The following is a 20,355-nucleotide window of genomic DNA, read 5'->3' as shown; positions in this document are numbered from 1 at the left end:
TTGCATCATAAGGTCATCTTCAGGTCAAATCCAAGATGACCGCCAGATGCCATCTTGAAAAAATTATTTGAACCCCTTGCCCCAGAATTATGAGTAATACCTTTGTTTCGGGATTTTGGGGTGTGTAGAATCCATTTCTGCTATCTATTTTGCAATATAATGTTATCTTCAGGTCAATTCCAAGATGGCCGCAATATGACGCCATCTTGAAATATGAACTTTTGAACCCTTTGCCCCAGAATCATGAACATTAATACTATTGGTGAGTTATTTGGTATGTTGCTTCAATTCACGTTGTAATTTTACATAAAGGATAATCTTCGGATCAAATCCAAGATGGCCGCCAAACGCCATCTTGAAAAACTACTTTCCGAGGCTTATACATGTATATCGAATTGAGTAATGCAGACGAGACTGCCAGAAGCGTTCCACTTGTTTAATTTATAAATTTGGGAGCATGAAAAGGATGAAACATTCTTCAAATAGTATTTGCTATTTCTTAATTTTTTAAGACTTCTGGGGCTATATCCAGTGAGAGAACATTCCCTGACAGATTGTCGGTTGTTGGTGGCGTGGCACATTTGTTCAAAGGAAAATCAAATCTTATTCTTATAGGTCGATTTTGTCTTCGTATTTATACAACTCAATATGTTTTTACTGCAGTGCTTTACATGCTTTTAAATATGGAAAATAAAATTACTTGTTTACACTATCTAGACAACCTCTTTCAATTTCACGAATCAATTTTCTATTGATATAATTCTCATACTGAATACACTATATTTGATATCAGGTGTGGTTATCTTAATAATTCTATCTGGGCTTTTTATGGCTACATCCAGTTACAACACTATGTTTTTCTTAAATAATGTAACTCGTACTTTTTTGTATCTACCTAAAAAGCAAAGTCTATTCATTTTTATAAAAAAAATTATGCACGACTATAAAGTGCGTATAAAAAGATTTGAAAAGTCTATAAATTTTTTGTATCAAATTATAATGTCTAAGGTGTTAATAGGTGTTCTAAGGTCTTATCTTTCAAATGCTATTAAAAAAATTAGTTTCGTTCATGCTTGAGCGAACACGGAATGTTTTCGTTTGGGGTCAAAAAGGAGGCTTGCGCCAAAATGGCCTAAAATTATAAATATGATGATCGGACTTCTTGCTAATGAGCAGACTTCATCTTTACTCTTTCATTATCTTTGCCACAATTTTTAAAGCATGCGGTCAAAATTCAAAATTTATTTGCTTGAATAGTTCTGTTGTTGCTTCTTTCTAACATGCTCTCTGTTAGCTTTGAATATTCCTTCTTCAAGCTAAAACAATTTTGTTTCAACCGAAGTATGAGAAAGCGTGGATTCCCCCCCCCCAAAAAAATCCTTTCATTGTGTGCTACATGTACAAACGTTATGGTGCCTTTTGAATAGTGCCACACAGATGTGTGGGGGCTTCGAATGCTCCCCCTCAATAAAAAAAATCATGAAGAAGAAAAAAGGTGAACAGGAAATAAAAGGAAAGATAGAAAGTAAAATATGATATTATTTTCTGAATATTATGTCAAAATTTATCAAAAAATTTGATAGTGTAATAAAAAAGTGGGAATATTTGCGTGCTCACTTCGCTCGCTCACAAATTTTGAATACATTTTCCCGATCTCCCATATCTAGCTCCTTCGAAATTGACTCAATATACCATTGTCATTGAAAGACATAAATCCCTTCCTGTGTTTCCTGTCAAGCAATTAAACTTGGTCAAGGAATCAATGACCCCTTGAAAAATAGATTCATGTCTTTTAAAGGTACATAACATAATTTGTTTCACATAATAAAAGGATTTGAATAATGACAAGTTTTCCCAATTAATAATGCAAATCTTCTTGCTTGGGTTGAAAAAAAAATCTTCTTTTCTCAGTTACTTTTGAAGGAAAATTAAAAGGTAAGAGAAGTTTAAATGAAAAAAAACAAAATAATTCAAGTAAATAAATAAAGTTGTAAATAAAATTTGACAGCATAATTCGAAAATTGTGGCACAGATAATGAAAAGGTCGAGAGGAAGTCACCTGATTAGCAAGAAGTCTGATCATCATATTACTCAGATAAAGATAAGACCTAAGAGCACCTATTTACACCAAAATATAGACATCATAATTTGAGACAATAATTTATAGACTTTTCAAATCTGTCCCGGTTTTTGTTTGATACGCACTGTATGTCTTTAAGTTGCATGGATAATGAGGGAGAAGGACCAATAAAATAGTTTCTTAACAAGTAAAACGTAGAAACCAATTTGCGTGCTATATAAAACGTTATAGATTTGCCATTATTTTTTTCTTTCGACTAAAACAAAAAATCTAGGAAGAGTTTCGGAAATAATATACAACGTTAAAAACATTTAACGTATATACAATATTTACATAGAATTAACTTTTTCACGCAATATAGAACAAAAATGCATACAAAATAACTGCTGTTTCAAGCGCTCGTCAAGATTTCATTTTCATTTTGATTTCAGTTTTAGTTTCACTATGTATTGAGTCTTGGCGTGCAAAATCATAAATGATATTTTTTTTTACACAATGCTCAATGCATTAATATTTCCTGCAAGAGAAATGCCATTGAACATTTTGAAAGCGGCTGTCAGGATTACGTGAAGAACTTTTGTGTCCCGTCATAAAAGAAGAAATAATCTTCAAAGTTACTGAACCAGACCCTCGATTGATGCCAAACTGGTTCACCAGGCAAAACAAGATTATTATTGATTTTTATAAGTTACAAATTCAGCGCATAACCTGGGAATGCATGTCTATTGTTATTCAAATGTTTAAAAAGATTAGTACAGACGGCATACAAATAAGGACAAAATATTTAACCACAATCGTTCGTGACAATTTCACCGTCTAAGCTTTCCCCTCTATATTCTCTGTTTCCCCCTCCCCCAAACCGTCTCTGTCCTTCCACCTCTCTCATGTATACTCCTCCTCCTTTTTTTATCGGTAAACCTTGCAAAGCTTTAGATCAGACAAAATGGAATGTTATTAAAAAATGAATGAGAATAGCCCAGTTTCATTTTGCTTTTGATAAATTAAATGAAGAAATTTCTGTCTTTCAAATCTCAAAAAAGCCCTCAAGGTTCAAATACACCTCCATAGAATTCGTAAATAGCATTGTTCGGCCGATGAAGATATAATGTTATGATGAAATGCCTAACCGTGTACATATATTCTTATCTAATCTATGGACATGCGGGGTTTTTGGACAATCTATTGCATTGGGATTTACGACTGGCAATAATACCTCCAAGTGTTTTACTTCTGCCATTTTTACCTCTTCCATTAAAATCCCTGCCATTTTTACCTCTGCCGTTATTACCCCTCCATTTTTATCTTCGCCATTTTTACCTTTGCCACTATTACCACTGCCATTTTTACCTTCGCCATTTTTACCTCTGCCATTATTACCCCTGCCATTTTTACCTTCGCCAGCATCACCGCTTCCATTATTACCACTGCCATTTTTACCTTTGCCATTATTACCGCTGCCATTATTACCGAAGGTGCTGATAAAAAAATGGTTTCAACAAAGATTGATTGCCCACTTGACAGTCTATAGGCTACGTTTTAAGCCTAGTTTTCAACAATAAACCTACGGCATGTATGATTGCATTATTGTAGTCGAGTCGGAAATGGGGGTTCCTGTGCACCATCATAATATATTTTTAATCAACGTTTATGTATTGCCTAAAGTGTCTAGTTAATGAATCTTGATGTTCCCTTTGCCAAATCATGTTCCACGGGGTTCAGAATTGACAATTCTGGTGGCCCTCTTGGGTTTTTGATGAAAGTCTTCTGTTTCAAAGTCCGGAGACTAATCCACTGGGCCACAACGCTCCACGCAGATACGAGCGCGACGCGCGAGCTGAAAATTTTGATATTTCGATCTGAAAAAAAAGATGACAGTTTAATGGACGCTTTTAACAGAACAAGATATACATCTAATAAAAGTTTATTGCAAATCGAAGCGGGAGTTCTTTTGAGGTTTAGAACTGAAAACGGGAAATTCTATTTACCTATTTAATCATGAAAAGTATGGGTTTTTGCTACAGAAATGATGCGAGCGCGAAGCGCGAGCTGAAAATTTTTGTATTCCAATCTGAAAAGCGAACATTTTGAGCACAATTTTAAATAAAGAACTAGTTGGTGTCTCGATCTTGCTTGCTGATTTCCGTGTAACATTACAATCTTTTTTTATTTTCAGATTCACATGCGGAATTATTGGGGGGGGGGGGGCAAAATGATATGTTTGCCCCCCAATATTTTCATTGGTGGGGCGATCGCCCCTCCTGCCCCCCCCCAGAATCGACGCCTCTGGACGTACATGTAGTAGTAATAGTAGTAGTAGTAGTAGTAGTAGAGGTAGTAACAGTAGTAGTAGTACTAGTAGGAGTAAAAGTAGCAGTAGTAGTTTTTAATTTTGTAAAAGTAGTAGCATTAGTTGTAGTAGTAGTAGTAGTAGTAGTAGCAGGAGTAGCAGTAGTACTACTAGTAGAATAAGTAGTAGTAGTAGTAGTAGTTGTAGTAGTAGTAGTAGTAGTAATAGTAGTAGAAGTAAAAGTAGTAGTAGTAGTAGTAGTAGTAGTAGAAGTAGTAGAAGTAGTAGTATAGTAGCAGTAGTTAGAAGTAATAGCAGTAGAAGTAGTAGTAGAAGTAGTGGTAGTAGTAGAAGTAGTAGTAGTAGTAGTAGAAGTAGTGGCAGAAGTAGTAATATAAGTGGTATCGTATCTAGCAAAACAGTGTCAAGTATTTTTTAGTGCAAATATAATGAGACAATTAAGGGAAGGTATGGCATAATGGAATACTGAATTTCAAAATTGATATTAAGACGTCATCAACGCCGCAATACAAGTACAATGACAATGACAATTTTAGATGAATATTGCTTGTACTTTTATATATCAAGGACATAAATTTCCAGTTGTAAATTTCAGTGAAACGCAAAAAATTACTTTTTGCCCCGTCACTTGGGCAAAATGCACCCCCCCCCCCCGATGGCACTCTTCATTGCCTCTTCATCCCATATCTGTCTTGACATTTTCCGCTTGCAGTTCTATTCCTGACAATCTTTATGACGACCTGCAAACAATACACCAGGGGGGCGTTTCATGAAAGGACTTGTCGGACGTTTTATCCGACAAGTCCCATTTTATCCAACAGTTACCATAGGAACAGTGCCTCACAGCCAATCAAAATCATGGAAAGATGTCAGATCTGACAACTTGTCGGATGAAAATATTGATGAAACGCTCCCCTGAACCATATAATTGAGGTTACTCAACTACCACAAACAATGCAACTGATCTTAAGTTAAAGCACGTTTGATAATAACAAACACGCCATTTTCAACTGGGGCAATATGTACATACTTGGAGCAAAAAGGTTCAATTTTTCCCTAACATTTATAGTTTATTTCCCTTAATATTGTATTTTCTTATAAGAGGTTTACATGCAAAATCCCTGAAGCATGCAAAGCGTGTGTCTCAACGTTGATATCTTGATATCGTATCATGATTAACATAATACGAATATTTTATAAAACTTGCTACGGCAACTAAAAATTTTCAGCTCTATAATCATTCCCTTTTCTTAGATCACCATGGTGCACATTTTTTAAAAGACTTTATTCGGATGTGCTCAGATGTTGCTGGAATAAAGTACATGGTTGATATTGTGCCGCATTTTCGACTGCTTCAAAGACTTTGTAAAGGGGGCGTACTTTATTCACTTATGAAAATTTCAAAATTTTATTTCCCCCCCTATGATCGTTGTGTCCCATCTTCCCTAATATGGTTAATTTCATTTTCAGTATGAAATGTTTTTATTCTTTCCATATCCTTGATCTAAAGAAAAATATCTTATTTGTCTGTGCATACCATGAATAGTATCAGAACACGTTTCGACCTAAAAAGAAACTTAATCTAAAATCGAAACATAATTTTTAGGGTTGGAGTTATTTTTTCTAACAACTGGACTGTGAAGTTGTTTTATACAAAACCACTACTATAAAAAGGTGCTCTTCCAACATAGCGTTCTACATGCATTGTTGGAACTGCGTTTCTTCAAAAAAGTTGTGTTATGTTGGCTGATTTATTGATTGTTCTTATTCGTCAAGAATATCACAAAATATGAAATACAATAAACAGAAAGAAAACCTTGACAGGATAAAGCTCCTATTATAGTATACAAACATTTAGGCCAAGAGCATTAGGCCAAAATATTCTTAAGAAAGGAAATTTCAGGTAACAAGCTGATTTTTTTTCAGGATACGTCCAGTGATTTGTCTATAATAACAAACTAAAAGTCCTCAGATGGCGTTCAAAATGGTCGCCATTCACAGAAAATGGACATAACTCACTCCACATTACACATCAATTTATGTGAATATTGCATGGTTCAAAGGGGTATAATTCTTTAATGATACAGGTTAGAGTGATCATAGTTGTAGTAGTAGTAGAAGTAGTAGTAGTAGAAGTGGTAACGGTATAGTACTAGTAGTAGTGGTAGTAGTAGTAGTAGTATTTCTAGTAGTAGTATAGCAATAGTAGTAGTAGTAGAAGTAGGAGTAGTAGCAAAAGTAGTAGTAGTAGTTGTAGTAGTAGACAGTAGTAGTAGTAGATGTAGTAGTAGTAGCAGCAGCAGCAGCAGTAGTAGTAGTAGTAGTGGTGGTGGTGGTAGTAATAGTAGTAGTAGTAGTAGTAATAGTAGTAGTAGTAGTAGTAGTAGTAGTAGTAGTAGTAGTAGTAGTAGTAGTAGTAATATCAGTTGTAGTAGCATGCAGCAGCAAAACCTGTTAACACTTTCAGTATAAGCTTGGTGCCTTTTCTTATTTTTTTCATATCACTGATCTAATAAAACAAAATATCTTATGTGTTTGTCCATACCGTGAAATATAAAAAATAACAAGTTTGGACTTAAAAAGAAACTCTGAAATCGAACCAAAATTATTCAAGGTTGAATGTATTTTTCCTACAATTGGGGATAGAAGTTGTTTATAAAATCCCTAATATGCGTAAAGACGCTCTTCCAGCATAGCGTTCTACATGTATCGTTGAAAATATTGCTGAGCTGTCTGAAATAAAAATTTGTTCTGTCATGTCTGTTGGTTGATTGAGTAATTGAATTTATTCGTCAAGAATATCACAAGAAAGGAAATACAATAAATCCTATGAAAGTATAAAGACATTATTGTAATGACAAAAATTATAAACGTGGTACGAAAAAAGGACATACATGTATTTAATAATTTACAAAAAAATAATTTACAAAAAACCTGAAGTAAAGAGCAATTATTTATTTCTTTTTCAAACAAGATTATTATTTACAATACTGAAAACCAATTGTACAAAACGTGCGTTTGTGCTGGTTTCGATTAGATTCTATTTTTTTGCATTAACAATAATGATAATACTAACGCAGTTCTTGTATAGCGCATGTCATTACGTTGAAAATATTGCTGCGTTGTGACGTTGTCTGAGATAAAGGTTTTGTTCTGTCATATATGTTGTTTTGGGCATGACCGTCAGCGCAGAGGATTATCTGTTGCGTTGGGGGCGCAACTGAAGATGTTCACAGCCCCCCCCCCCCGAAACTTAAATGATAATCCTTTGCGCTGACGGCCGTGATTTCGGGGTGAATAGATGGTAAGAGACAACCGACATTGAAGGCGTCTACACGATATATAGGGGTTTGTAAACAACTTCTATGTACAATTGTAAAAAAGAATACCTCCCACCTTAAATAATTTTGTTTCAATTTTAGATTAAGTTTCTTTTTAGGTCCAAACGTGTTCTGATGCTATTCGTGTTATGTACAGACAAATGAAATATTTTCGTTAGATCAGTGATATGGAAAGAAAATCCTTTCATATTGAAAATGAAATTAACCATATTAGGGGAAGGTGGGACATTACGTTCATAGAGGGGATAAATATATATTTTTTATTTTTCATACGAGAATAAAATACGCCCCCGTTTACAAAGTCTATGAAGGAGTCGACATGGCGGCGTAATATCAACCATGAACTTTCATCCAGAAACATCTGCGCACATCCAAATAAAGTCTTTTTAAAAAGTGCACCCTTTTTCCTTTCCTTTTCCTTCTTTCTTTTCCCCCTTTCCTTCCCCTTTCCCTTTCTTTCTCCCTTCCTTTTCCCTTTTTCCCCTGTGAAATCCGCCAGGGGGGCACCTTGCCCACCTGCCCCCTTCCCCCGGCTGTTACGCGACTGCCAAAAACAACAAACAACAATATTCGACTTGGAAATGTTTTTTGAAATTAGAAATTTTCTCTTAAAGGTTTTTGCTAAACTATTTCATTGATATAGTAGAGTCTAAGGATGTATTACAATTTGAAAAAAAACGATTGATTTTTGGTGGCGTAATGCAGAATTCAAATTTGATTATAAGGTTCATATTTTGTGCGGCGAGATATTTTGTAGTAGATCTAGATTTAATCTTGGATTAATAACTACAATATATTTTTTTTATCAAGATGAGGAAAGAATATAATTCAAGACGAAAAAAAAAAACTGTCATAACATAAGCAGCGTTTAAACGCTCACAATAAACACGGTCTCTATTAGAGACTAGTGTGTTGAGGGAGGCGGATTGCGAAGCGAATGGCTCATGAATAATTCATGATTCTTCAGTGGCCATCCTACGGTTTAAAAATTCGCCCCCGGACCGCGCTAATTATTCAGACGTCACTGTTTACCACCAGGAGCTGGACCTAGAGGAACAGAAGATCCCTCGTCCAGAACTGAACCTTATGTAACCTTATGTATATATAGAAATGTTTTCCTCATGGAAAAAAAATGAAACGGATATGGAAAATTTATTTTGAAATATAGATTTTTCGTCCAATTTCGCACTTAGTGCATGCAAAAGTAAAGATAGGTCATTGATTTTCGCACATAGTGCATGAGAAAGTATAAATAGATCATTCAATATATTAGATAGGGCAGCCGAAATCACCAGTCGGCATTCAAATTCGCTATAGTGCAACCAAAATAGCAATTTGGCATTCATGGTCGCTTTAGAACAACCAAATCCTTATTTTCTAATTATCTCTTTTATCCTGCTTTGAAATTAATGGAAATGCTATGTGCATTATTGGTAACTTGGTGTGCACTTGTTAAAAAAAATGTGCCACTCGGCTTACGAATTTGTACATAATGCAACCAAGTTCGCCCGTGAAACCCCCTCGAGCTATGTAAGGGCATTCGATTTCGCCATTGTTAGGGCATTCAATTATACAATATGAGCATGCAATTTAGCACACGTATTTTTTTCTATTTGTTTTATAACTTTCTCATGTTTATATTTTCTTCCATTTTATGAGCTTACTATGTCCATATTAAATATCGGATGGCTAAAGGCATATGAATTAACAGAGGGAAAATTTGCTGACATTTCCCTGTGTTAATTCATATGTCTTTTGTATATTTGTATTTTTTTTTGTTCTTAATGTATATTTTCTTGTCATTTGCACCATCTCATCGATATATGCATTGACTCGAGACATAATCATAGCATGTATACAATATCATGATTTTCTTCTTTCATATTTACGTTTAATGTTCTTTTTATCTTGCATGTGTTTTCCTATGACTTTAACCATTTAAAACAAATATCTTTTCATCAAAACTTGAGACATTGACTGCGGTTTTCTTCCCTTATGTAATTTTTTTAAAACCTTTTATAATCTTTAAAAACATAAAATTAAATGTATATACTTAATAAGACAAAACAAATTTCTAAATAAGTAGGCTACTGCTTCTATTTTATTTATATTGTTTTTTTACAAGCATCTGTAAAGAATAATGTAAATCGTCCAGTGCAGTCTTATGAATGGTCACTGGTGGCACACATACTGCAGGCCGGAAAAAAAACAAGCGAGGAATGTTTGAATATGTATAACAAGTCATGTAAATACAGTGCTAAACTGAATGCACTAGTTATGAACATGGATACATAATAGCGAAATTGAACGCTCTGTCTTCAGACACGTGACCTCCGGTGTTAACTTGAGAGGACTACATGTATGGCGAATCTGATTGGTGTTTTTACACTTTTGATTGCTCTTAAGCCAAAATGATCGCCCTATGGAGATTTTGGATGACTAGTTTGAATTATTGGTTGCTCTTTAGCGAAATTGAATGAACTATTTATACTCTTGCATGCACTAAGTGCGAAATTGAGCGGGAAAACCTATAATAATGATAGTTTATTCCTGCAGTTAAATCATTTTCCAAAATTTATAAGAAAAGCAAAAAAAAAATCTAATAAAGATACCAATATGCCATTCGATATGCATCAAAAGTATTTATCTCTAAACAGACAACCTTAGCCCCTAAAATGAAAGTTGTTATTATTGAATTAACTTTGTTCATGGATACAATGGAAATAGGTCGATCTCTCCATTTCAGGTGTGTCAAAGCAGTTCATTCAAATGAAACGGTCCATTTAGAATTTACTATGAACAGTGGTCCAAAGAAAATCAAATTATTCGTGCTTTCACACGCCATGTCATTGATAAATTGGTCGTTTGGAACTTAAATCTGAAAGTAAAAAGGCCAAAATCAAAATGAAACTAATAAAATCAAGATTATTTCTTCTTTTATGACGGGACACAAAAATTGTTCACGAAATCCTGACGGAAGCTTTTAGAATGCTTTAATAATGGCATTTCTCTTGCAGGAAATATCAATGCATTGTGTAAAAAAGAAATCTTTATCATTTATGGTTTTGCACGCCAACGCTCAATAATAATATAAAGTGAAACTAAAACCGAAATCAAAATGATTCTTTGAAGGGGCGTAGCCTTATAGTCTCTATGAAATCCTGACGAGCGCTTGAAACAGCAGTTATTTTGTATGCATTCTTTTTTCATTATTGCATGAAAAAAGTTCATTCTATGTAAATATTGTATATACGTTAAATCTTGCTTCCAAAACTCCTCCTAGATTTTTTTTGTTAGTCGAAAGAAAAAATAATGGCAAATGTATAACGTTTTATAAGGCACGCATATTGGTTTCTACGTTTTACTTGTTAAAAGAAAACTATTTTATTGGTTCTTCTCCCTCATTATCGATGCAATTTAATATAGTCGTGCATAATTTTTTTTTATAAAAATGAATTGACTTTTGCTTTTTAGGTAGATACAAAAAAGAACGAGATGCATTATTTAAGAAAAAAAATAGTGTTGTAACTGGTTGTAGGCATAAAAACCGATATCGAAGTATTAAGATAACCACATCTGATATCAAATATACTATATTCAGTATGATAATTATATCAATAAAAAATTAATTCGTGAAATTGAAAGAGGTTTTCTACACAGTAGTAGACACATAATGTTATTTTTCATATTTAAACGCATGAAAACCACTGCAGTAATTACATATTGAGTTATGTAAATATAAAGCAGAGACTCCAACCCCAAACACCTTCTGATCTGGAGATTCTCCCGCCTGGATCCCCTAGAAAACTGGAGACTCTAATTTGATGTTTTTTGCGCACATCACGAGCGCGAAGCCCCTTGCGGCCGGGGTCCTGCATCAGCATTGGCCCACTCAAATGGTCCAGGAAGCTCTAGTAGTCGATTTGACATTTTCCGAACCTAGAAATGTTCTTCCGATGAAGTTTTTTTCTTGATTCATGTTCGTATGGGGTCCTAGAACAAATTCAGCTTGGTTGCCCAAACGGCAACTAAGGGCAATTTTGCTAATTTGCATAAATCCAAAATGGCCGCCACATGCCATCTTGAAAACCTAAGTTTTGAACCCCTTGCCCCAAATGATGAGCAATAACAAATTTTACGGGTTAAGGGTTGTGTATAATCCATTTCTATTATTATTTTTGCATCATAAGGTCATCTTCAGGTCAAATCCAAGATGACCGCCAGATGCCATCTTGAAAAAAATATTTGAACCCCTTGCCCCAGAATTATGAGTAATACCTTTGTTTCGGGATTTTGGGGTGTGTAGAATCCATTTCTGCTATCTATTTTGCAATATAATGTTATCTTCAGGTCAATTCCAAGATGGCCGCCATATGACGCCATCTTGAAATATGAACTTTTGAACCCTTTGCCCCAGAATCATGAACATTAATACTATTGGTGAGTTATTTGGTATGTTGCTTCAATTCACGTTGTAATTTTACATAAAGGATAATCTTCGGATCAAATCCAAGATGGCCGCCAAACGCCATCTTGAAAAACTACTTTCCGAGGCTTATACATGTATATCGAATTGAGTAATGCAGACGAGACTGCCAGAAGCGTTCCACTTGTTTAATTTATAAATTTGGGAGCATGAAAAGGATGAAACATTCTTCAAATAGTATTTGCTATTTCTTAATTTTTTAAGACTTCTGGGGCTATATCCAGTGAGAGAACATTCCCTGACAGATTGTCGGTTGTTGGTGGCGTGGCACATTTGTTCAAAGGAAAATCAAATCTTATTCTTATAGGTCGATTTTGTCTTCGTATTTATACAACTCAATATGTTTTTACTGCAGTGCTTTACATGCTTTTAAATATGGAAAATAAAATTACTTGTTTACACTATCTAGACAACCTCTTTCAATTTCACGAATCAATTTTCTATTGATATAATTCTCATACTGAATACACTATATTTGATATCAGGTGTGGTTATCTTAATAATTCTATCTGGGCTTTTTATGGCTACATCCAGTTACAACACTATGTTTTTCTTAAATAATGTAACTCGTACTTTTTTGTATCTACCTAAAAAGCAAAGTCTATTCATTTTTATAAAAAAAATTATGCACGACTATACAGTGCGTATAAAAAGATTTGAAAAGTCTATAATTTTTTTGTATCAAATTATAATGTCTAATGTGTTAATAGGTGTTCTAAGGTCTTATCTTTCAAATGCTATTAAAAAAATTAGTTTCGTTCATGCTTGAGCGAACACGGAATGTTTTCGTTTGGGGTCAAAAAGGAGGCTTGCGCCAAAATGGCCTAAAATTATGAATATGATGATCGGACTTCTTGCTAATGAGCAGACTTCATCTTTACTCTTTCATTATCTTTGCCACAATTTTTAAAGCATGCGGTCAAAATTCAAAATTTATTTGCTTGAATAGTTCTGTTGTTGCTTCTTTCTAACATGCTCTCTGTTAGCTTTGAATATTCCTTCTTCAAGCTAAAACAATTTTGTTTCAACCGAAGTATGAGAAAGCGTGGATTCCCCCCCCCCAAAAAAAAATCCTTTCATTGTGTGCTACATGTACAAACGTTATGGTGCCTTTTGAATAGTGCCACACAGATGTGTGGGGGCTTCGAATGCTCCCCCTCAATAAAAAAAATCATGAAGAAGAAAAAAGGTGAACAGGAAATAAAAGGAAAGATAGAAAGTAAAATATGATATTATTTTCTGAATATTATGTCAAAATTTATCAAAAAATTTGATAGTGTAATAAAAAAGTGGGAATATTTGCGTGCTCACTTCGCTCGCTCACAAATTTTGAATACATTTTCCCGATCTCCCATATCTAGCTCCTTCGAAATTGACTCAATATACCATTGTCATTGAAAGACATAAATCCCTTCCTGTGTTTCCTGTCAAGCAATTAAACTTGGTCAAGGAATCAATGACCCCTTGAAAAATAGATTCATGTCTTTTAAAGGTACATAACATAATTTGTTTCACATAATAAAAGGATTTGAATAATGACAAGTTTTCCCAATTAATAATGCAAATCTTCTTGCTTTGGTTGAAAAAAAAATCTTCTTTTCTCAGTTACTTTTGAAGGAAAATTAAAAGGTAAGAGAAGTTTAAATGAAAAAAACAAAATAATTCAAGTAAATAAATAAAGTTGTAAATAAAATTTGACAGCATAATTCGAAAATTGTGGCACAGATAATGAAAAGGTCGAGAGGAAGTCACCTGATTAGCAAGAAGTCTGATCATCATATTACTCAGATAAAGATAAGACCTATATAAGAGCACCTATTTACACCAAAATATAGACATCATAATTTGAGACAATAATTTATAGACTTTTCAAATCTGTCCCGGTTTTTGTTTGATACGCACTGTATGTCTTTAAGTTGCATGGATAATGAGGGAGAAGGACCAATAAAATAGTTTCTTAACAAGTAAAACGTAGAAACCAATTTGCGTGCTATATAAAACGTTATAGATTTGCCATTATTTTTTTCTTTCGACTAAAACAAAAAATCTAGGAAGAGTTTCGGAAATAATATACAACGTTAAAAACATTTAACGTATATACAATATTTACATAGAATTAACTTTTTCACGCAATATAGAACAAAAATGCATACAAAATAACTGCTGTTTCAAGCGCTCGTCAAGATTTCATTTTCATTTTGATTTCAGTTTTAGTTTCACTATGTATTGAGTCTTGGCGTGCAAAATCATAAATGATATTTTTTTTTACACAATGCTCAATGCATTAATATTTCCTGCAAGAGAAATGCCATTGAACATTTTGAAAGCGGCTGTCAGGATTACGTGAAGAACTTTTGTGTCCCGTCATAAAAGAAGAAATAATCTTCAAAGTTACTGAACCAGACCCTCGATTGATGCCAAACTGGTTCACCAGGCAAAACAAGATTATTATTGATTTTTATAAGTTACAAATTCAGCGCATAACCTGGGAATGCATGTCTATTGTTATTCAAATGTTTAAAAAGATTAGTACAGACGGCATACAAATAAGGACAAAATATTTAACCACAATCGTTCGTGACAATTTCACCGTCTAAGCTTTCCCCTCTATATTCTCTGTTTCCCCCTCCCCCAAACCGTCTCTGTCCTTCCACCTCTCTCATGTATACTCCTCCTCCTTTTTTTATCGGTAAACCTTGCAAAGCTTTAGATCAGACAAAATGGAATGTTATTAAAAAATGAATGAGAATAGCCCAGTTTCATTTTGCTTTTGATAAATTAAATGAAGAAATTTCTGTCTTTCAAATCTCAAAAAAGCCCTCAAGGTTCAAATACACCTCCATAGAATTCGTAAATAGCATTGTTCGGCCGATGAAGATATAATGTTATGATGAAATGCCTAACCGTGTACATATATTCTTATCTAATCTATGGACATGCGGGGTTTTTGGACAATCTATTGCATTGGGATTTACGACTGGCAATAATACCTCCAAGTGTTTTACTTCTGCCATTTTTACCTCTTCCATTAAAATCCCTGCCATTTTTACCTCTGCCGTTTTTTTATTTTTTTTTATTTTCCAAATTTTATTGATTTTCAAGATTTTTTCGTAACATTACAAAAACAACAATCATACATGAATTACATAATTGTATAACATTAAAAGAACAATAATTAAATAGGAATCACTGTAACAATTACCAAAAAAAAAACCAAAACAAAACAACAAACAAACAGACCTGATGCAAAAGCTAAAAAATGAATCCCTGGTGGTTTGGATTGTTTCATCAAAATATAATTATGGATAATTAAAATAAATTCTCAATAGGGGACCATTTTCTATAGTGCATGTTTTCTTTGTGCTTTTGTTTAGCAATTACCAATTCTATATGTCTGATTTTGCAAATGAATGCTTCAAAACCTATAAAACTTACTACTAAATTCCTGCATTTCTGAATATAAATGTATCTCTTCAATAAGATAATTAAGTGATTCAGTAATATTTTATGTGGTCCCTTCCAATCCTTTATGAAGCCAAACATCATTCTTTTCCTAGATAGATCCTCATATCTGACAGATAGCTTCAGACCAATTTTATCAACAAAAGCATGTCTTAAATCTTCAGCAACCTTACATTCATAAAAAAGATGTAAAGGAGTTTCAACAGAGGTCTTGCACAATGTGCAAAGTTCTGTCTCAACTTGCTTCATTTTAAATAATCTCTCATTGGTGTAGAGAATATTATGCAAAATTTTAAACTGGAAGACTCTCATTTTAACTTCTATTGTGCATTTAAATGGGAGTAAATACATTTGTGGCCATTCTTCCTCCTCTATCCCATATTTAGTGGAAAATAGGGGCTCACAGACAGGTCTATGTGTTAATTTACTCACTAAATCAACATAAATATTTCTAGTTTTTAGTTTTTGAATTTCTCCTGTCAAAAGGACGGACTGATCATGTTCATAATCTATTTTCTCCAAGAACATTTGTATCAACAATTGATTAAATGAACTTCCCCATTTCTTCCTGACTAGTGATACTATTGCCAAATATATCATGTAATATTTATGTGGTACTCCTCTTGCTTTCCAAAAATTAAATTGCATTATGTTTCCATGTAGATCAAAAAGTTGATATACATAACATAGACCTGCCTCATGAAAGGCCTTACAGTATACTGATTTATTATCAATAAGAATATATTGATTATTCCAAACAATTTGACTAAGTACACTTGCTTGGGTTCCTTGATCATCAACAAATTGATTATACTCCTTTGTCTTGGACCATGCTAACAGCAAGTTATGATAAAATAAGGGAATTCCAAGAGAGTTCAACTGGCTCACAAAATAATTACTCATAAAAATCAATTTTCCACCAAATCGTTTACAATAATGGTCAAAGAACAATTTCCAATGATGATCTGATTCTGTATAGTATCTCTGAATCCACTTAACCAGCTGTGTCTCTATCATGCATTTTAGTTTCGGGAATTTCAGACCACCTTCGGTATAATCTGCAATCATTGTTGCCCGTGATATCTTATCTGGGCCTTTCCACATAAACTGAAACATCAACTTTTCAACCTCCTTAACAAAATCATCGGGTATTACAATATTGGAAACTATATACATAATCTTAGACATAACAAATGTTTTCAATAGTTGAACTTTCCCTAATAAAGTTAATCCCCGATTCTTCCATCTTAAGAAAGTACATTTTATTTCATCCAGTCTCTTATCAAAGTTCAGTTTCCTGACTATTTCCTGATCATATGAGAAATAAATGCCTAAAACTCTTATGCTTTTGTCTGCCCAATGTATATCATTTGTTTTTTCTCCATTGTGCCTATCTTTCCCAATCCAAATTCCTTCCGTTTTTGTTTTATTCAAATAAAGACCTGATATGATTGAGAATTCTTCAAAAACTTTGAAAACCATCTTCATTGATTGAACATTCCTACAAAAGCAAGTTATGTCGTCAGCATATGCTGTATACTTTATTTGTTTTCCACTAAGTTCAAAAGCCTGAATATTATCATTATTATTAAGTCTTGTAAGAACAACTTCCAAGCTCAGTATAAACAGTAAAGGAGCAAGAGGATCACCTTGTCTGACTCCTCTAGACACTGGAAAATAGCCAGTGGTAAATCCATTCACCAAAACACAACTACTTATATTAGTGTGCAATGTTCTAACCCATTGTATGAAAAATGGTCCAAAATTGAACACTTCTAAACAATTTAGCATGAACCTGTGGCTTATTGAATCAAATGCTTTTGTCAGATCAAGGGCTAGCATAATACCTCTCAAATTCTCCTCCTCAGTATATTGTAAAAGGTCTGATATTAACCTTATTCCTTCCCCTATGTATCTGCCTTTAATAAAGGCAGTTTGTTGACTATCTACTAACTTTCCTATCACCTTAGCAACTCTCTTCGCCAAGCATTTAGAAAGTATTTTAACATCTACGTTTAAAAGAGTTATGGGACGCCAATTGCTCAGTGTGTGTTTATCTTTATCAGGCTTAGGGATGAGTTTAATTGTACCTTGTCTTTGTGACACAGACATTGCACTATTTTCATATGCAAAATTGAAAGAATCAATAACTTCTTTTGATATCAAAGGCCAAAACCTCTCATAAAACTCCACAGTTAACCCATCGTTCCCAGGTGTTTTATTTCTAGCCATTTTTAACAATTCTGCCCTAGCTTCAGAGCAAGTGATGTTTCCTTCACACGAATTTCTTTCTTCATCTGTGAGTTGCTTGATGTTACTCTGACTTATGTACTCTCTACTCACCTCATCTTCAACCTTATCTTTGTTCTCAAACAAAGTTTTATATGAATTCTTAATGAAATCCTGTATTTCATACTGTTTATCAATACGTCCCACATCTGAAATTAAAACATCAATATTAGAGTTTGCTGCTTGACCTTTTTCCAATGACAAAAAATATTTAGTACTCTTTTCCCCTTTCTCGTACCATGTACACCTTGACCTCAATATTGCCCCATCTGCAAAATAGTCATATATTTTAAACAACTCCTGTTCTATCTCCCTTTTCTTTTTCATTAATTCTTCATCTATATCTTCTGCTGCCATCATGTCATCTATTTTCTTCAACTCTTTTTCAAAATCCTTTCTTTTCTCTTCCCTTTCACATTTCTTCTTCTTAGAAAATGGTACAGTAAATTCTCTAATTTTAAACTTTAACCAGTCCCATAGTCCTCCTTTGTCATTACTATCTGTAAACTCATCAATCCATTTTGAGTATTTATTAGTTAAAGCATTAACATACTCCATATCATTCAATAGACTATTGTTAAATTTCCAGTAGGACGGACCAAACTTTTTTGTCCCAATTTTCATGTGTAAACTAACATGATCATGATCAGACAAAACACACGGTATAATATCATTTTCACTAATTGTATTCTGTAATGATTCATGGATTAACCAAAAATCCAATCTAGATTGCACCATTGGGTTATACCTTCTCCAAGTAAATCCTTTTTTGCAAGGGTTTCTGATTCTCCATACATCAGCCAAACCAAAATAAATTTTCATACTTTCTATAAGATTCACAGAGTGCTTCCAAATACTTTTCATTGAGCCACCTGCCCTGTCCAGATCAAGGTTTTGAATTAAATTAAAGTCCCCACCAATTATAAGAATTTCCCCATTTTCAACATTATCTTGTATGGTCAATTCTACCTTCTTAAAAAACTCAACCTGATCCGTCTCATTATTTGGTGCATATATGTTACAAATCACATAAACTTTCTTCTGAATTTCAACTTTTACCAATAAAAATCGTCCCATTATATCTTTAATGGAGTCTAACACTTTAAAATCAGGTGTCTTTCTTAATATAATGCATACTCCTCTGCTCTTAGAAGTTCCATGACTGAAAATAATATCAGCTCTAACTTGATTTCTCCATAATGATTCTTCCTTTTCTACAGAATGAGTTTCCTGTAAAAGGATAATATCTTTGTTCTGTTTAAGCATATAATTAAAATAACGTTTCCTTGCTTTAAAGTCCCCCAATCCGTTCACATTATGTGTCATCAGCTTCAAATCCATAATTGAGATATGAATTTCTTAAAAGTACCACCATCATATGATCAGGTTCAACATATATTAAACAATCAGGTTCAGCAAACAAAAAACACAAAAAACAAATCATACCAAAGGCTAGTTCTTCTGTATGCCTTAGGGAGATCAAGGTGGCGCTCTACATCGTGGTCTTTCCTTTTCTCCTTTGAGTGGTTTTCCACATATTCAACTACAAAAGTTCACTCTTGGAAACAGTTCATGAAAAATAGTTTTAAAAAACACAAAAGTTTAAGCTCTTGTCATTATCTTAATTCTAAGTATTCCTTTTCACTTTTCTTATTGTTTTTAAGAAGACAAGGTAAGTCCAACTCTATAACATTATTCAGGTTTTTGTGTGCTTTTTTTTTTATTTTATTTTTTTTATGTTTCCGGCATTTCGATGTGGAATGATAACATTTTCTTTCCTTTGACGTTTTGAGTTATTTCATCTTGTATTCTCTCTCCTTCCCGTCTTTTCCTTCTTTGTAGAAGATGCGAGCAGGATACTTGAAGTACACCACTCTCCTTGTATTTTCCTCTTTCAGCTTCTTCCGTTGTTCACGAATTTCCTTGGGCAACATTTCATCCACGTAAATAGGATGCTTTCCATTATGCTCAAAGGGTTTCTCCTTCAAGAAGCGACGTGCATTTACCAGGATCATGTTTTTGGTTGTGTACCGATTAAAAGCTGCAATAATCGGCCTTGGTCGAGGTGATGAGGTGCTTCCGCTGCGATGTGCCCTTTCGATGATTACTTCAGCTTCAATCTGCAAATGCGACTTGGCAAATGACTGGATCAAATTTTCACAATTCTTGTTCTCAGCACCCTCTGGAAAGCCTTGGAACACAAGTGTGTTTCTCATTCCCCTGGCGGATAGGTCAGTCAGACGTTCGCATAACTTCTCATTCTCCTTTTCTTGTGCGTGCAATTTCTCTTTGATTGAATCAATGTCAAACTCAATCCCTTCTTGCTTTTCCTTCACTTCTTCTATCTCTCTCTTATTATTATCAATCTGAGCAAGTGATAAGTCTAATC

Source organism: Lytechinus pictus, chromosome 8 (assembly GCF_037042905.1).
Source record: "Lytechinus pictus isolate F3 Inbred chromosome 8, Lp3.0, whole genome shotgun sequence".
In the NCBI taxonomy this organism is placed as follows: Eukaryota; Metazoa; Echinodermata; class Echinoidea; order Temnopleuroida; family Toxopneustidae; genus Lytechinus; species Lytechinus pictus.
Note: the sequence above shows the minus strand (reverse complement) of the source record.